This window comes from Miniopterus natalensis, chromosome 7, assembly GCF_054644295.1.
Source record: "Miniopterus natalensis isolate mMinNat1 chromosome 7, mMinNat1.hap1, whole genome shotgun sequence".
Taxonomy (NCBI): Eukaryota; Metazoa; Chordata; class Mammalia; order Chiroptera; family Miniopteridae; genus Miniopterus; species Miniopterus natalensis.
The window spans coordinates 57,632,847-57,650,639 of record NC_142087.1 but is presented as its reverse complement, the minus strand read 5'-3'; the positions used below and the strand labels follow the sequence as shown (position 1 = coordinate 57,650,639).

The following is a 17,793-nucleotide window of genomic DNA, read 5'->3' as shown; positions in this document are numbered from 1 at the left end:
CAACATAGAGCATAGGAAAGAAATTACCATGGGAGGGGATCTATAATATAGTTTAAACCTGAATGGAGGGGAGACCTGAGGCCAGAAATGCTTAGGAAATTACAAGACCCTGAGAGCTTACGAAAGTCTTAGAAAAGACATGAGACATCTCACAGAATGTGCAGGTGAACTGGGCTGCATGTTTTTCATACTCCTTGGATATGGTGACCTCTGCTGATACCTAAATTATAATCCATTTGTGGTGTCTATTCCCAATTATGTTTTAGGCCAAAAAAATGTATAAATGCTCACACAAGTTGTTCTTCCCTTCATTTTTATGCTTATATTTATTGGAATCTATCCATAATTATTTATAATTATGCCTGTGTCTGAATAGTTCTTTGGGGTATGAATGACCATCCAACTACTCACTCATTCATTCTGTTTTGTCTTTTCTGCCCTTTCTCAGCCACGAATCTTATCCAAAATGTATGACTTGGCAAAGCTCTTTCCTGAAGTCCCAAATGAAGATAAATATATACATTCAGCCACTTCTTTGCATACTTCATTCTGCTCACTGAAATTTAAGTTTGCAAATGTCCCTTATGCTTGTAATTCAACGAAAACAAAGTACTTTTTGAAATTCTTTTATATTTTGAGAACTGAGTTCATTCTGTATCTGCACGTTATAAAATGACCTATCCATGACAGGCAGTGTTTCCGGGGCATAGGCACTGTCCCACCCAATCCATGAGCCTAGACAACCTTTTCTAGAATAGCTCACACCTTCCCTAAGAGAACCTGATGCTGGATTGGACATCATGTATATCATAAAAACACAGAGTGATATAGCTGGCAGGGAGCTGAAAGGTCATGTAATTCAATCTTTCAGATGAAGAAACTGAATAGTTAAATAATGAAAAAGTTTGGACCAGAAACTATGTACCCTGACTTACACCAAACAGATGAGCAGGAATCAGTAGAGTTTCTCTAGTTCTTTCAGGAAGGAGTTATTTCTCTTTTCCATTTCCATAATCGTAATCCTATCATATACATGTTATAACAATCATGGGTAGGGGAGATTTACTCTGGTAAAATTCCAACAAAGGAAAAGAGACTACGGTACATTTTTAAAAGTACCCCAAATTGTTATACAAATAAGAGTATTGTTTGGATTTGTTTACAATGTTCCATGATAATTACTTTAAAAAGAGATAGCACCTTTTGGAAAAATAAGTTATTTTATGTTCAATAAAAGTCGCATAAACTTATAGCAGTATTTCACTAGACAGTGCACACTCGAACCATATCCTTTAGGTCTTCTTGTTAAATGGGCCCTATAAGAGAAAGGAAATATCAACAGCATCTTAAGCAGTCTCATGACATGCCATTGTTTTTAGAGATTTTTATATCCACAAGATGCTAGCCTGTAAGATGTCAATGTAAACTCAAGTAACTATTTATTACATCCCAAGCTAGAGGATCTTGTTCCACATACCAGTTCCTGACTCAAAGGCCTATAATGAGAAGATTCTGATAACAGAGAAGGCAAAGATATCATGCGACTGACTTTCATGCACCCCTGGGAGCACATCAGTGATGCATTCAGGATATGCCAAAGAAGAAAATAAATAATATAAACATTGTTTTTAAAAAAGAAAATTTGTTTAAATATATGATTTCTTTAAGACCAAACAGTAAAGAGATCCAATTTGTCATACTATATAATTTTATTTGTTCCAGTTACCATATTTTTTTCTATCAGATGAGTTTCTCTCTATCTTGTGTGACATTTACCCAAGACAGAGCTTAGCTTGTTTTAGAACTGTCCTTGGTGCTCACCTCACACCTGGAACTTGGCCTTCTGGACTGATCCAGTCTTCAGTTCCCTAATAAGGAGTCTAGTTTTCATGGACAAGGGACTTCTCTGCCCACTTTAGCACTCCACCACTTTCCCCTCACGGACCTTCAGGAAAATGTACCCATTCTACCTGTTTCTGCTCTTTCCTGGCACGCTTTCCCAAGTCTCTCTCTCCTCACAGTTCTTGCTCAGTACATTTTTCCTGGCACATCTCCCTCTTTAGATATACATCCAACTAGTAGTTACTTTCATGAGTGGAAGTGGTTTGATATAGTGGAAAGAACACAAAACTGGATGGAGAAATTTTAGTGTTTAGTGATAACATGAGTATTAATGACCCATGTGATTTTGACCAAGTCATGTAAAATCACAGAAATCTGTTTTCCCATGTATACAATTAAGATGAAGACATACTCTCTATATTACCACAGAGGGTAGTTATAGGCCCACATGAGATGATAATATAAGACTACTCTGGAAAGTAACTAAAATTATCCAAATTTGAAAGATGTGGATATTCGTATTTTGGTTAAAATAATCAACAATTACTATGGCCTTTTTTGGAGTCTTTAATTTCTTGTCCTATGAGATGAAATATGAAATTTTAATATGATTTTAGATAAAACTATTTCCTCATCTAGTAAATTAATAAACACTGAAGTAGAGCTGTGTTGCACTGAGGGCTATGAAGGTTAGGGTTCCTGGGACTACGAAACACAATTATAAGAAAGTGAGATGCGATAAGGTATTACACACCGCTTTTCTTTTCTCCTAGGAAAAGGAGAGTTTATCCATCAAGCAAATACCCACAGTGTGGGTGTGGGGAGAGGTAGTCGTTCATACTAAATAAAAATTATTTTTACAACTTTAGGATCAAGAGAGAATATCAAAAATAATTTTCTCATCACACTATGAAGATACACAGGAAGGGAACAAAAAAGGAAAGAGGAAAATGGACAGAAGAAAGGAAGGAAAACAGGAAGAAATGAGGAAGGAGGGAGGAAAGGAGAGACGGAGGGAGAGAGGGAGGGAGGGAGGGAGGGGGAAAAGCAGCTATGCATTAACAAGGTGAGTCACTGGAGTCATTCAACTCTTCTGCGCTTGATTTCCTTAACTGACAAATAAGAGGGCTTGGATTAGCAGACTGTAAGGTCTTTTCAAAGTCTACAGGGAGTTCTGCAATTTAAATTCTCTTTTGAACTCCACACGGCCGTGAATACTGCTTGCTTTGTATAAGCCAAAGCTAGAAAAGCACTATTATGAAGCATCATCCTCCAATATATGTTACAATGAACAGAAAAAAGGTGTTACACACTCACTAGTTTCGCACCTTATTAAAAACGATCACCTCCTTAGCACGCGGCCGCTGCGCCGGCGCGGGGCGAAGCTGCCTGCTAACATCAGGCTCAGTGGAGCACCGAGCACCGAGCACCGAGCACCGTTTCATGCCTGACGTCCCGCCGCAGGGAGGCTGCAGCGCCATGCGAGGTCAGGTGGTGAGGACTCGTGGAACAAAAAATCCCTCTCTGTGATGGGTGACAGTCTCCTCTGATTTAAAAGTCTTTTTAAAAGAGCACCAATTCCCTACTCACGGGAGCAGAACATTTCGCAGATGGCATTGCCTACTTGGATGATAGCACAATTGAAATAAAATGAACCAGTAACACAGAGCTGCACGGACAATAAACACGGTGATAACACACTGGTCTTGGGAAGAGACCAATTAAATGAACAGCCCTTTAGATGTCACTAAACCATCCTGGCCCGAGACAAAATTGAAAATTAGGTTGGCGAAAAATTCCCTTTGTCACTGCAAGGCTTCTCTTTTCACCTCTCTTTCCTCAGCCTTCCTTTACTGTGTATCATTTCTTTCCATTTCTTAGGATCCAATATCCTACCCAGGTTTCTTCGATCTTGCAGCTTATAATGCACCTATTGAAGTGTTAAGAACTTACTCTGTTTTCTCACCTGAAATTATTTGATTGTAAAATAGAATATTGGCAAGACCAATGGTTTACCCCAGTGATTTTCTAACAATGTGCCACAAGGCTTTTTTGAAAATACATTTTTATTGATTTCAGAGAGAGAGGAAAGGAGAGGGGGAGAGAGAGAGCAACATCAATGTGACAGAGAAACATCAATCAGCTTCCTCCTGCATGCACCCTGACCAGGAACTGGACCCAAAACCTGGGCATGTGCCCCGACTGGGAATCGAACCGGTACCCTTTCAGTGCATGGGACAATGCCCAACCAACTGAGCCACACTGGCCAGGGCCACAAGACTTTTTAAAACATGACACACCTGACTAGTCATGGGCACTGATCTCTTTTCTCTTAAATTCTCAAATTTAAAAATTGACAACAGCCAACACAATAGCTGGCTGGTGTGAATGAATCAAAATCATACTTCTTTTTGGTGTGCTGCAGAATTTTAGTAATTAGTTTACATGTGCCATGAGATGAAAGGTTGAAAATCTCTGGTTTACCCAAATGCAACATAATAAAAGCACATGAGACTTGAACTCAGAATTCTGCCTTAGCGTTGTGGACAAATTGCGGTGTGACCATGGGCAATATCACTCCTCTGAACCTTAGTTTTTCACATGAAAAATGACCTAAAAATTAATTATTGATTCCTTAATTATAAACAAGGCAGAATTTCAGACCTCAATAGAAGAAAATATGAGAAGACTTGGAAAAACTCATAATGCAGGTCTCCACATTCTCTCACAGAGAAGGCAGGCTTGATCAAAAGAAAATGTAAGCATCATAATTTACTTGATAATATAAGGTAATTATTTTTCTGATATCTACCTAAAGATGTTCCATGACTTAGCAACATAACTACCTGGTTGGTGCAGAGGCCACCTTTGTCTCAGGGACATCAGTGCATCGCTGCTGAAATGGGCACAAGTGCCAACAGTCCTTTTGTTTTGTCCTGGCAGTATTAGTAAATCACTTAGAGCATAATTCCTAGAACTTGTATGCACTTAACAATATAATGGGACAATATAATGTTGTGGGTCCATTGATACTGTCTTAGAAATTAAGCAAAATATGATAAGTTAACTTTGCAAATCCATTTAAATAAGGCCAATGAGCTGTTCTTTGTCTCTTGAGAGAGGTTAACCTCAGGATAAATGGCTGGCAAAGGTGAATGCATTCCCAGGTGGTATCTGAGGAGACAGTGAGCTGTACAGATTAGCAATCCAAGTAGTGAGAGAACTGCATGAGAGGAGATAGTCCACGAGAAAAGATGAAGATAGATTAGGGGAAATAGTGCACAAGGACACAGAAAAAGGCATTTCCCACTGCTAATGGGAATTTAGTCACAAGGCTGTGGCTGATATTTGGGAAGACACAAGAGATCTTTATATTTGAGACCTCCTAATATTCAGTGACTGTACATAAGCAGATCCAATTCTTAGTTGCCCATGAGCAAGGCTGACACCCTTGGTTATACAGTGTGTGCTCTGAAAAAAGGTACCTGGTCAAGGAAGAAGCAGGTGGGTTTTCAAATCTAGTTAATACTGCACTCACCTAGTCCTGCATCCTGGCAGAAGTTTAGATCTACTCCGGGGAGGAACAAGGGTGTACCTCTCCCTAATTTTATAAAAATGCGATATAAGTTAGCAAGGGCCCTGCCCCTCAGAATCACTTGGTAAGCTCTTGTTCATTAGGGTGACTGGTTTACTCTGTATATATTTTACACATACATAGACCTATTGTGTTAGACTCCCCAGAGGTATAGGTGACGTGCTTATTAAAGAGCAATGCAAATTATTCTGATAGGCAGACAGTTTTGTCAATTCCTGACCTACTGTATTAGCCAGCACCCCTTCAACGCTACTATTTCCCTAATATATCCTCAAACAACCCCTCTCCCCAACCCCATGTCTATCTCTCTATCTTTATCTCCACGTATCTTCTACAACCAGGAATTTACTATCTGTCAAGAACAAAGCCACCAAAGGCATAGAATTAAGTTCTTCTCCTAGAACATATGTTCCTGTGGTGAAGGGAACAAAAGTTTCAGGGTCATCTTCCCCCGTGTTGCTCTTCTGCCTTTCCCCTCTTTCTTCAGAGTGTGCAACAGGGTTAGACTTGCTTTCTCTCTGAGAGGGGCTTCTATAGTTAAGGCTTCGTGAAGTCAGGGAAGGACCATGGCAGCTGGGTGCCCCGCTTGGGCTCTGATCTTTGCATGAAAGAAAAAGGGTAGAAGTTTCTGAGATTTTAGGTCTTTCAACAGATACTTGAGGCAAGATATCCAAAAGAAATTCAGAACCTTGCTAGAAAAGTGAAGCATGCATTTGGATGTAGCAAGTCCTCAGAAAACCAAGAATGCCAGCAGGAGACTATATTGAACAGATCTGATAGAGTCCGCAAGATGACAGTCTATCTCGGGACTCCTTAATACACCCTTTGCTTCCAAGTACTTATCAGCACGTCTTCCCACATCAACGGCTTCCAACTGACCAGTAGGGAGGCAAAGAAAGCCTGGAGGAGCTAGTTGCGTATCAGAATTTCCAGACGCAAGTGGGCACATTAATAAAATACACACATTTTAATGTCACATAACTCCACATAGGCCTTCTCATTGCTCCCTCTGACTGCATCTATCATCATGCCTACGTAGATTATTTTCAAGCATCCCCTTATGCTTACCTCTCAAGGAATCCATTCCCACAAAGCAAATGGGCGCTTGCATCTCTGTGTTTTGCAGTCAGCATATCTAAATGTTTAATTCATCATCCCCACCCTTAAAATATTTCCAAGTTTCTGTTCTTTAGTTCTAAAACACTTTCCTAGTTACAATATCGAAAATCCCAGCTTAATTTCATTGCTTTCTCTCTGTATCCATTTCTCATCTGATCAGGGCTCAAGACACGTCCTCCATCGCAGTATGTCCTGAATCCACCCTTTTACTTCCATCTTTATTACAAGTGCCTCGATCCAGTACCTAATCCCCTCCGGCCAGTTTTTATAATGGTTTCCCAATATATTTTCCTGCTTCCAGACTCTTGATGACCTAATCTATTTTGTATACAAAAAAGTAATTAATATTCCTAGATCAGCCTCATCCACTGCAAAAAGAACAAAAAATCTGGAAACTTTCAAGCTTTTTCAAGGAAACTTCCATGAAGATGATTCAACTGCCTTTGCAAATTTACCTCACACCAAATTTTCCACACTACTTAAAATTTTCCAAACACAAGTAACGCACCACCATACTTTTCCTACCACCATGCTCTTTCCTTTGCTGCTTTTACTCATGGACTCTCCCTTTCTGCACCTCTCCTCCCTATTAGCCTTTTCATCTTTAAGCAGCAAACTCCATGCCCCTTGCACTGTGCCTTCTTGAACAATCACGGCCAGACTGGACCTTCTCAGGCCTCAGCATCTACTTCTTACCTTGCCAATCACATTTCCCTGCTGCTTGGAAGTGTTGACCCATGTGTATGTATCTTATCTTTCTTATTAGGGTTGTTCAGTTGAACACGTGGTAGAATCTCTCAGCAAACAGAACTAACTAAAAATAAAACTGGACCCAAAAAGAGGGAAAGAGTTGCAATCACTGAAGTAAATCGCAAACAGAAGCAGAGCTATAAGATCACATGATAAATGTAGTATAGAGGTCATTAAGCATTTGCATAGGTGAGAATAGGTTATCCAAAAGTCATTAAATTTTCCTGTTGAAGGCATATTTTACTCACTATAAGGAGAGGAAATAAAAATAGTTTATTTATTTTAAAAAGTATATTAATTGTCAATTACATGTCAGATATTATAGTAGGTATTATAGAGGAATGTTTAAAAACCTAAGACTGCTCATTTAGAAAACATTTTAGCAGAAAAAGGAAGATAGTGATAATACAATGAGCTAGAGACTTGAATTGATCCTGCCACTAAAACAAGAAAAATCCTTGATTCGACATATAAATGTAAATGCATACTGTTTCTCACACAGAGAAGTTCTTAGGCAAAAACCCCCACTCAAATAATTAAAGAATTAACACTGAAATCTGCATTTTCCTTAAGATCATTTGCTAAACTAGTGGTTTGTAATAAATGTAAAACCTACTGATATTGACATTGAAAGTAAAAGGACAGGAACTTTTCCCCTACCAAGAGAAGTGTAATATGGTTATGTCAACATTAGACAAAATATACGTTTAAGCAAAGGGCTTCCCAAGATATAGGTACTTGATAAAAATAAAAGGTTAAATTTATCAGTTACATATTTTAAACTTAAGTAACAATTAAAAAATGAATAATGTCTTATTATGTGTAGATAAAATTGACATATCTTTGATAAGAAAAATACTTCAGAATATGATTAATACACTGGACCTACTAATAAATAGAATATTCCATAATTTCCAAGCTCACACTGAGCATTTACAAATAATAATAGTATGTAAAGTAAATTAATAAATAGAAAAAAAGAATAGCAAATAGTCACAGGAATATAAAGTACAGCATAGGGAATATAGTCAATATTGTAATAACTTTGTATAGTGTAATAACTTTGTCTAGTGTATAGGGTACTAGACTTATTGGGGTTATCACTTCGTAAGTTATATAAACCATTATGTTGTATACACCTGGAACTAATATAATGTTACATGTCAGCTGTAATTAAAAAATAAATAAATAATTTTTAAAAATGAATAGCCAAGATATTTTGAAGAAAGAGAACAAGGAAGGGAGACTCATTCTATTAGACATCAAGACTTATTATAAAGCTAATATAAATAAGGCAATGTGGAACTGATGGATAGACAAGCAGATCAATGGAATAATGCAGAGATTCCATAGACAGACTGACATAACATATGGACATGTATAGGCTATATGACAGAGGCTGTAATGCAGATATATGGAGAAAGGGTAGACTATATAATAAATGGCATTTGAACAAGTGTTATGCTTGTGAAATAAAAATAGATTTTTATGCCCCATAATATGTAAAATTCAATTATGAGTTCCTTAAGATTTTAGCCTAAAATACAAAACTCTAAAAACTTCAAAGGAGAATATTGTCATAATCCTTGGGTAGAGGAAGATTTATTAAACAAGACACAAAATGCACTAACCATAAAGGCAAAGATTAATTCATCATTATCAAAGTTAAGACTCTCTATATTTCAAAAGATACCATAGGATTAAAAACAGAAAAAGCCCTAAAGCACATAACTGACAAAGGATATTATCTCTACCCTATAAAAACATCTTATGAATTAATAAAAAGGGAAACAAACCAATGAAAAAATAAGAACATAGTTATTAAAGAATTTATGAAGGAAAAATCCCAAATAAATATTAATATATGGACAAAATATCAACTCACAACAATCAGGGAAATGCAAATTAAACCCTCAGTGAGACACCATTACACATTTACTAGGATGTCAAAAATTACAAAGTCTGACAATACAAGTATTAAGCCAGGATGGTCTAAGCTAGGCAGTCATTTCTTTAAAATCCTCTGGCTTCAAACAATAAGAGATTGTTTCTCCATCATGTGCTAAATCCAGCACAGGAGGCTGACAGGGGATTCTGCACATAACTTGGGGACTAGGCTGAAAGAAGTGTCACCATTTTATGACACTGCCATCTGGACTTGCTGCAGCAAAGAACATGGAGACATACTTAAGGGGTCTTAAATACTCAGCCAAAAATGAACGCTATTGTCCAAAGCAAAGGCAAACCGAGTCACACGCTGTTGGCTAACATGAAAGAGGTGAGGAAGGGTAATCGGCTTTGTTTTTCCTGAACGAAAAGGTGAACTGGAAATATTGATAGGCTCTAGCAATACCTATCACAACAAATGATGGGTCGCGTATCTCTCGATGGGAACTGTGTCATACACTGGTGGAAGAGGTATAAATTGGTACAACCGATGTGATAAAAGTTTGATGTTGCCTCGTAAAATGAAATACCCACCCACACCCTGCACCCCGGCCTCTGGGTATGTGCTGTAGAATCCCCCCTGTGCGTGTGTACCAGGAGGAATTGCAGATGAGTCTATGGACTCTTTGGTCACAGCAGCAAAAGATTTGAGGAGGGGAAAAAGAGAGTCCATCCACATTATAATATATAATAAATTGTGGTGTATTCATGCAAAGAGAGTCTATGGAGTAGTGAAAATGAATGACCGAAGCTCCTGAAATCAACATGGATGAATGTAATAAACGTGATGCTGAGGAAAAGACAATATATACAGCACCATTCCATTGATATGAGGTTCAAAACCTGTGTATATTTTGAAATATATACATAATACTTAAGTGCATGTGTTTATCTATTTACCTAGGAATAAGCTCAGGTGGGAAAGCTGTCCAGAAGAGGAAATTATTATCACACAGGGGAGGATAGCAGTTGCTTCTGGGGTAGAGGTTGGAGGATGCAATTAGGGATGTGCACAATGTGTTCTTTTTCTTACCAAGTGTTGTTCTAAAAGTGCTTCATTTATTCTTAATACTGTTTCTCTGTCCATCTGTATGCAAGAAAAGCACCGGGCAAAAATCATAAATAATACCGAGGGAGAGTCTTGTCAACCAATCCAAAAGTGTGAGAGGAGGGTGAAATGAGGATGGGCTGCAACGGGCAGGAATATGGTAACGAAGGATCCAGGGCTTGATTCAAGGAAGATAAAATTCTAGTGACTGGGGAAGAAGAAGTCCCTAAAAGTAAATGGCATAGGAAGGAAAGGCCGAGAGGCGTTAGCAGGCAGTGCTTGCTGTCGCACAGGCTTGGGTAGTGGGGTGGTGGAGAGTAGTGACATTGTTTTCTTTCTATCCAGTCATTAATTTCACTCTTCATAAGGTATCTACGAGGGTAGCATAAAAGACTGTCAGTGCAAAGGTCTATGCATTTTTGCTTAACCCTTAAGTAAAAAATATAGAAGACAAAAAGTGTAATTCTAAGTAGTCCCCCTAAATGTGTAGGAAATAGACGAAGTATCGCTAGAGGATCAGAAAGGGAGAAAAGCGAATTTCTGTGCCTTCCTGCAATCTCTGAAAGCACATGAGAGAAAGGATCCTCCATACCAGTGCTACTTGAAGCGTGGGCAATGCAGACAGGTGCTGGCTGAGCTGCTTGTTTCTTGTAGGAGACAAACTCAGAAATTGAGAACAGGCGTTTAGAAATTGTTACAGCAACTTGACAGAATAATTTTACATTTGTTGAATTCATCACCACACTATAACCTGGGAGAACGCCTTTCCTCGTCCCTACCTCTAGCTATAAGTAATCAACTTTCTTCCTACCCACTCAAAAGAAAGATAATCTTACAGATACTACCAGCTGTCCCTGAACTCTTAAATGTTCACCATTCCTGTCAACTTCAGCACCTATTCATGGAAGAAGAGAACAGGAGAAATGCTAAGCCATATAATTTTGATCTTCCCATTTCCCTGCTCTCAAATCTTGGGTTTTTCATTATATTCCACACTAATTTCTTTTAGCATCCAAAGCACTTTCACCCGCTCCTCTTCTTCCCACATCTACAGCCACTATCCCACCAGAGTCACTGTCCCTAGCTCGGCCTGCTGCAGTCACCGCCCCTGACTAGACTTGACCCCGCGTATAACTGTCAGATTTATTTTCCTGAGGCGGAAATGTAATTCCAGCTCTGAAGCTCAGAACCCTTCAGGCTGCCCACTGAACAATTGCTATTGATGAAATGCAAATTTTTCACCCCCACATTGGCTTTCAACAGTCTCTAGGCTGCAGCTCGGCGGCCCCCCACTGTTGCTCATCACAGACTATATATGCTGTAAACAACCGGGCTGTTCCCTAAACACAGCACAGCCTGCGAAGCCTCCCTGCAGCCTCCAGGAGAATTCACACACCCCTCCTCTAACCCCCTATTCTTCTTGACCTCCATGACACTTCTCACGATGGTTACTTACCTTCCCCTACAACTGTTCTTTTCGCCTGTCTTCTAGTACACAGACTATGAACGCCTCGGGGGAGGTGCCTGTTTGTGTGTGTGTGGGGGGGGGGTCCATGAATAGGAGCCTATACTGTGTGGGCAACTGAATTCCCCAGTGCACAGGACACAGACTCGGGCCTGTTCTGCTCACAATTACCTACCCACCCACTGCAATTGACCACTCTCCCATTTCCAAAAATCCCCATCCGTATGTTGACTTAGACTTGTTCTGCATGAAGCTGCTCACACCACAGTTCTCTCTGGCTAGAATATTCTCTCAACTTCCTCTGGCTGTGCAAATCTCATTTACCATTTAATGGCCTGTTTAAATCCCAACTCCTCCATCTTCCAAATTTTGAGAAGTGATTTTTCCCTCTGCAATCATTTCTTTTTTTTCTTCTGTACATTACATGCCCATGACTTATTCACTTTGTAAGTGGAAATCTGCACCTTTGACCCCCTTCACCCATGGCACTCACCTCCCAAACCCCAACTCAGGCAGCCACCAACCTGTCCTCTCCATCTATGAGCTCTACTTTTTTTATTAGAATACTTTATTTCTAATTTAGCAAATTATATTGAACAGATTTATGGTATTACATACATCTCTTCTTCATAGTCACTTCAGATATGTTTATCATTTATTATTTAAAGTTTGAGGTATCTGTGACTTGTCTGGCACGTAGTCAATGAGACAGATGTGTGGTAGTAGCCAAGAGTATGTATTGTGGGTCTAGATTGGGTTTAAATCCCAATTCTGCTACTTATTTGTAGCACGGGAAAGTTTCTTACCCTCTGTGTACTTAAGCTTTTCATATCTGTAAAATATAAATATTAACTGTCCCTATCTCACAAAACTGCTGTGAAGAGGAAATGAGCCAGAACAAGGGAAGTGCCTAGAACAGCGCCTGGCTCATGGCCAGTGCTCAGGAAACACCCGCTTACATTATTGTCCCTGGAGAATAAGGGTCTTGCTGTTTAGTGTTTTGTTCTGTTTTGTCCAGAGCACACCTTCCTTCCACGTGTGTGCATTTGGTACACACGCAGTGTACTAGCACTGGTATGTAGTTACTTGAACAGAAAGGTGAAAAAGATAAAGCTTATATTCTGGTAGAAATATTTCAGCTTGTTACTTCCTCCAGCTCTCTATCACTCTCACCATTTTTTAAAAAAATTATTGATTTTAGAAAGAGAGGAGGGAAGAGGGAGAGACAGAAACATCCATGAGAGAGAAACATCAATTGTTTGGCTGTCTCTTGCACGTCCCCTACTGGGGATCAAGCCCACAACCAGGACATGTGCCCTGACCAGGAACTGAACCGGTGACCTCTTGGTGCATGGGACAGTGCTCAACCAACTGAGCCACACTGGTTGGGCCACTCTCACCATTTGAACAAAAGGGGGTTTATTGTTTCTAAAGTCATGATAATTCCAGCCTTCCTTAAACCCCATCTCCCCAGTAAGAAAGAAAGAAACACTCAGTAAAATTCAATGAACTGGAGGTTCTAGAGACCTAATATCACCCAGAAAACAGCCTGCAGACTTTGAGTAAGAAAGACTGTAGTTCACTGTTCAGGTCTACCATTTACCAGATGGCTGGCTTTAGACTCACTAACTTTCCTGAGCTTAAGTTTTCTACACTTTAGAATCTATATAATATCTACCACTTAGGCTCATTGTGTAAATCAACTGAAATAAATATTTAAAGTGCCTGGCACATAGTTACATACCCAATAAAAGCAAGCTATTATTGTTTTTATGGAAGAGTATATATTTGTTATAGACATTAGAGACTTTTATAATAAAACATCCCAGAATGCCTACCTTGTGATCCTAAAATTAGATTTAATTATTTAAAAATGATGTATTAGAAGTACATTCAGTAATCTTAAAAAACTAATGAATTATGTGTTTAATAAGTAACATTTAATAACCCTTAAGATTTAAATATATAAACTAATCTCTTAATATAAATTATTTTCTTATAAAACGAAACAAAACTGGTACTTATGGTATCTGTAAGAAATCTCCTATCTTGCTCATGTTTTTATGCTAATTTCTTTCCCTAGGCCTGTCCTCATCAATGCCAGCATCCATAACTGGACACATTTTTAAAGTCAGAAAAAAAAAATCCTTTCCCCAAACCCACGTGGAACTCTATGGAACAGTGGGGCCGCTATGCTTTGGCTATGGAGCCTAAAAACTAATAGGTGCTCAGTTACTGTTTATTGTTCTTTGTCTGTCCTGATATTTCCCAAGTGGTGTCCATTGTGAAAAGCACCATCCAGTCACCATACTTAGAACAAATTAAAGAGCTAAGCATGCTTAAGAAACACCTAACAAATATATACTTATTTGTATTATCTAGGGATGTGCTATCCAATATGGTAGCTACTAACCACAGTAACTATTTAGAGGTCATGTGCTAGTAAATATTTAATATCAGCTACTCTACTCCCCCCTCCCCTAAAAAACCATAACAATTGATGATTCCTGTGGAATAAATATTCCCACAGTGGCTCATTTTAATCTACCAATCAACCAGGGCATGAAATTCTAAAAATTTAACTGGCTCTGACAATCCAGTGCACACTGGCTCCAGCACACCACCCAAAGAGCCAGTCCAAACTGAGATGCCTTTCTAACTGAAATACACACTATATTTTTAAGACAGTGAAAAAAATGTAAAATATCTTAATATCTATATTGATTACATTTAATATTATATTTTATATATACTGGCTTTAATAAGATAGGTTATTAAAATTAATTAGTTGGTATTTACCTTTGTAAAATGTGGTTACTAGGAAATGTAAAATTACATATATGGCTCACATCCTATTCCTATTGGACAGCACTAATCCAGAGAAATATTTTTAAAACAGATAAACATATTCATATTTTATATTACATTTTATTGATATATATCATTTGCTTAACTACATTGGTGACTAAATCATGGTGAAATCAAATTTCCAGAATCCTTAACCTGATTAACTCAGACAAGGCATAAAATGATGTTCCAGAAGAGTACTGTGGTATCTATCATCAGCCTCCAAAAAAACCAGAAAACCCTAAATATCTTTGAGTATATTTAAAAAACAAATGAATATATATAAACCTGTCTTATTACTTCTTGGATTCAGTTAATATTAAATGGCACCAGAAAACACTTTATCTTAGACACATCTGGTAAGGATGGGGTCAGTGGAAAAATGTTAAATGTATAATGTCATCAAATCTCATAACCCTGAGCACACCTGTAAGAAATAATGGGTGAAGCAAATTGAAAACTGTAGTGCATGGGCTGAATTCACGGATATGTGGGTTTTATTGAGGCCTGTAATTTTCCAGTGGTTCCATTGATTGCCTATGAATCTGCTACACGTGACTATGAAAAGCCTCTGACTGCACTTCAGTGAGCTGATAGCTGGGCTGGAAGGAATGATAATGCATCCTTGCAGGTGAGCTGCACCTTAATGAAGGGCCAGGGCAGAAAAAGATGGCTTCAGCCTCAAAGTCATAACTGGTAGATGACATATGAGTTTTGCTGGCTTATCATACACCACCAGATTGTCAGAAAGCATTTCTTGTAACCTGTACACACAACAAAATTGAATGATTTCACTCATCAAAATTCCAAATTCCAATCTGAGGGATCTGGTTAGCCACTGGAAATCACTTTTTCATTATGTTAATGTGCATACAAGTATTGCCATCCTTACAGAATGCCATGATGTCAAGGTACAAGTGGACAGAGCTCCACACTGGGTACAAGATGACAAAAGGGTGTCACAGAGTGGAGGAGGTACTCTGCAGTGGACATCAGAGGACCTCTGTTACAGTTCTGATTCCCTTGCTAACTGCTTAACCCTGAGCACTCCATTTAGCTGCTAGATTTCAGTTTTTCACCTACAAAGAAGGCTAGCATGTCTTATGAGCTAGAGTTAAGCGATTATATAAAAAGAGGCTTTTGAATGTGGAATATTGTATAGAGTGTTACTAATCAACAACTTTAGGGAGCAAGTAGGTATCACCACAGAAGAGTCAAAGATGCTAACTTTCTGAGAAAAATCCATCTTTCAAGATATGTTCAAATAAATAATTCATTGAGCGAGGCTGTCTAAAATGGAAAGTTTCTGCAAAGGGTTGAGAAAGCTTTTTCAAAAATGATTTCCCTTGCTCTTCAGAGACTATAGTTTAGTTTGGGAAATATAAACAAACACATAAAACAAAGGGCAATGCTAAGAAACAATTTAAACAATAGCATATTACTGTGAATTGGGTGAGTTCCCTTGACACTTTCATTATGAGTAAGAGATCAGACTAGATGTCATTCTGTGACAGTTTAAGGAAGTAAGGAAGTCTTAGGCAGGAGTTTGCAATGTTTTTTTAATTTAACTGGGAGGGGGAAGTCACTATTTAAAAAATTATAGTAGCCAGAGCTCAGAGTACATATTAGGAAGTCAGGGAAAAAGTCAGGAAACATTCAGAAGTCAGGCACGGGAGATTTTGACCATTGGTGTGAGGGTCTGAAATGTCAAACCAAGAAGCCTGACTTGGATCAGCTATTCAATGGGCAGATACTGAAGCTCCTGAGTAGAGTCATATTTTCAATAAAAGGAAGGCCATGGCTGTGATAACCAACTATTCTAGAGCTGGGTGAGCCCTCTAGGAGAGAGCTCTTTCCTCATCTGTAAAGTGGAAGCCTCACTTTAGGATTTTATAAGGATTTGTAGATTTAAAAACCAAAATTGCCTACCACATATATAGATGTTCAATAGAAAGTAACTTTTATTTTACATTTAAATAGAGTTTCCTATTTTTTAAATGGCTAAAATACTTTCTTTTATACCACCAACCTGGCCTTCAATTTTCCTCAGTGAGCCCCAGAGGCTCCTTGGCTTCACACAGGCCGATGTCTAATAAATAACAGGAATTGAGCTGGCATCTGGGCACCCTGACTCTCTCCCCCTCCCCTTTGCTCTGGTGGAGTCAGGATCCCTGAGGAGGGTCAGCAAATGCAGAAGAGCATCACCTGTAGACTGAACAGTGTCTTGCGAAAGTGTTGAGAGCAGGCAGGAATGCTCTGTTAACACTCTACCTTCCCAATGAACAGATACTCAGTCCAGCCTTCGTCTTTGGGGAGCAGTAGCTCACAAGCTCTGGCGGGCTGTGTGGCCCTCATACCATAGCAGGAGCTCAGAGGTATCAATGCGGGAATGGACTCAGGCGGTGCGAGTGGGTCTGGAGAGAAGAAGGCAGATGCAAGAGACCCCAAAGAGGGAAAGGGTCACCACTGATCACAGAAGGGGCCTTTCAACAGGTTGCTGGCCACCAGGAAGAGAGTATGAGGGTGTCGAGGGGCTGGTTGGGATTATTCCCGAGAAGCAATTGTTTTTCTAGAAAGGCGTGTTTGCCCTATTTCAAACAGTGCCTTATTTTTCTTAGGTATGCACCCCACAAGGCTTGGATTAGACTTGGTTACCCCAATGTGTTGTCAGATTAGAAAACGTATTCATATGTTTATGCATTCACTCAACTCAACAAAACTATGGAAAATATTCGCTCTGTGTCGGGTTCTGCACCAGGCGCCCACAGTAAAAATGAGAGGCTAGACTGCCACCCTCCAGGCTCGTGTTCCACTCCTTCATTTTCTTATATTAGACCCTTTATTAATAAAGCTCGTTCTTTGCAGTCCTTATAGGGGAGGCTGTTCAGCAGTGCACTGTATCTGTAAAACAGCAATTCCCTCTTTTTGGAAACTGATTTTTTACAACTGTCCAGGTCTTCAGATAGTCATAAAATGGAACAGGCAGTGGTTGCTAAGCATTTTTAAATGGTGAGAATATCAGACAATGGGTGTGAAAAACAGGTTTCTATTCCAAGATTGTCCTCTGTCGCTATGTCCCCTTTGGTCAGCTACTGACCTTTCCGTGCTCATTACGAAGTGCACAATAAACCCTGTTCAGCCTACATGGCAAGACTGCTATGAAGATGAAACTGGGCAGCA

General features: G+C 39.1%; 1 long non-coding RNA gene across 1 annotated transcript in view; it reads right to left on the bottom strand.

Annotated features, from left to right (window-relative positions):
- The window catches only part of LOC148092771 (uncharacterized), a 278,629-nt gene that overhangs the window by 50,195 nt on the left and 210,641 nt on the right, over nt 1-17,793 (bottom strand). The window lies entirely within an intron of this gene.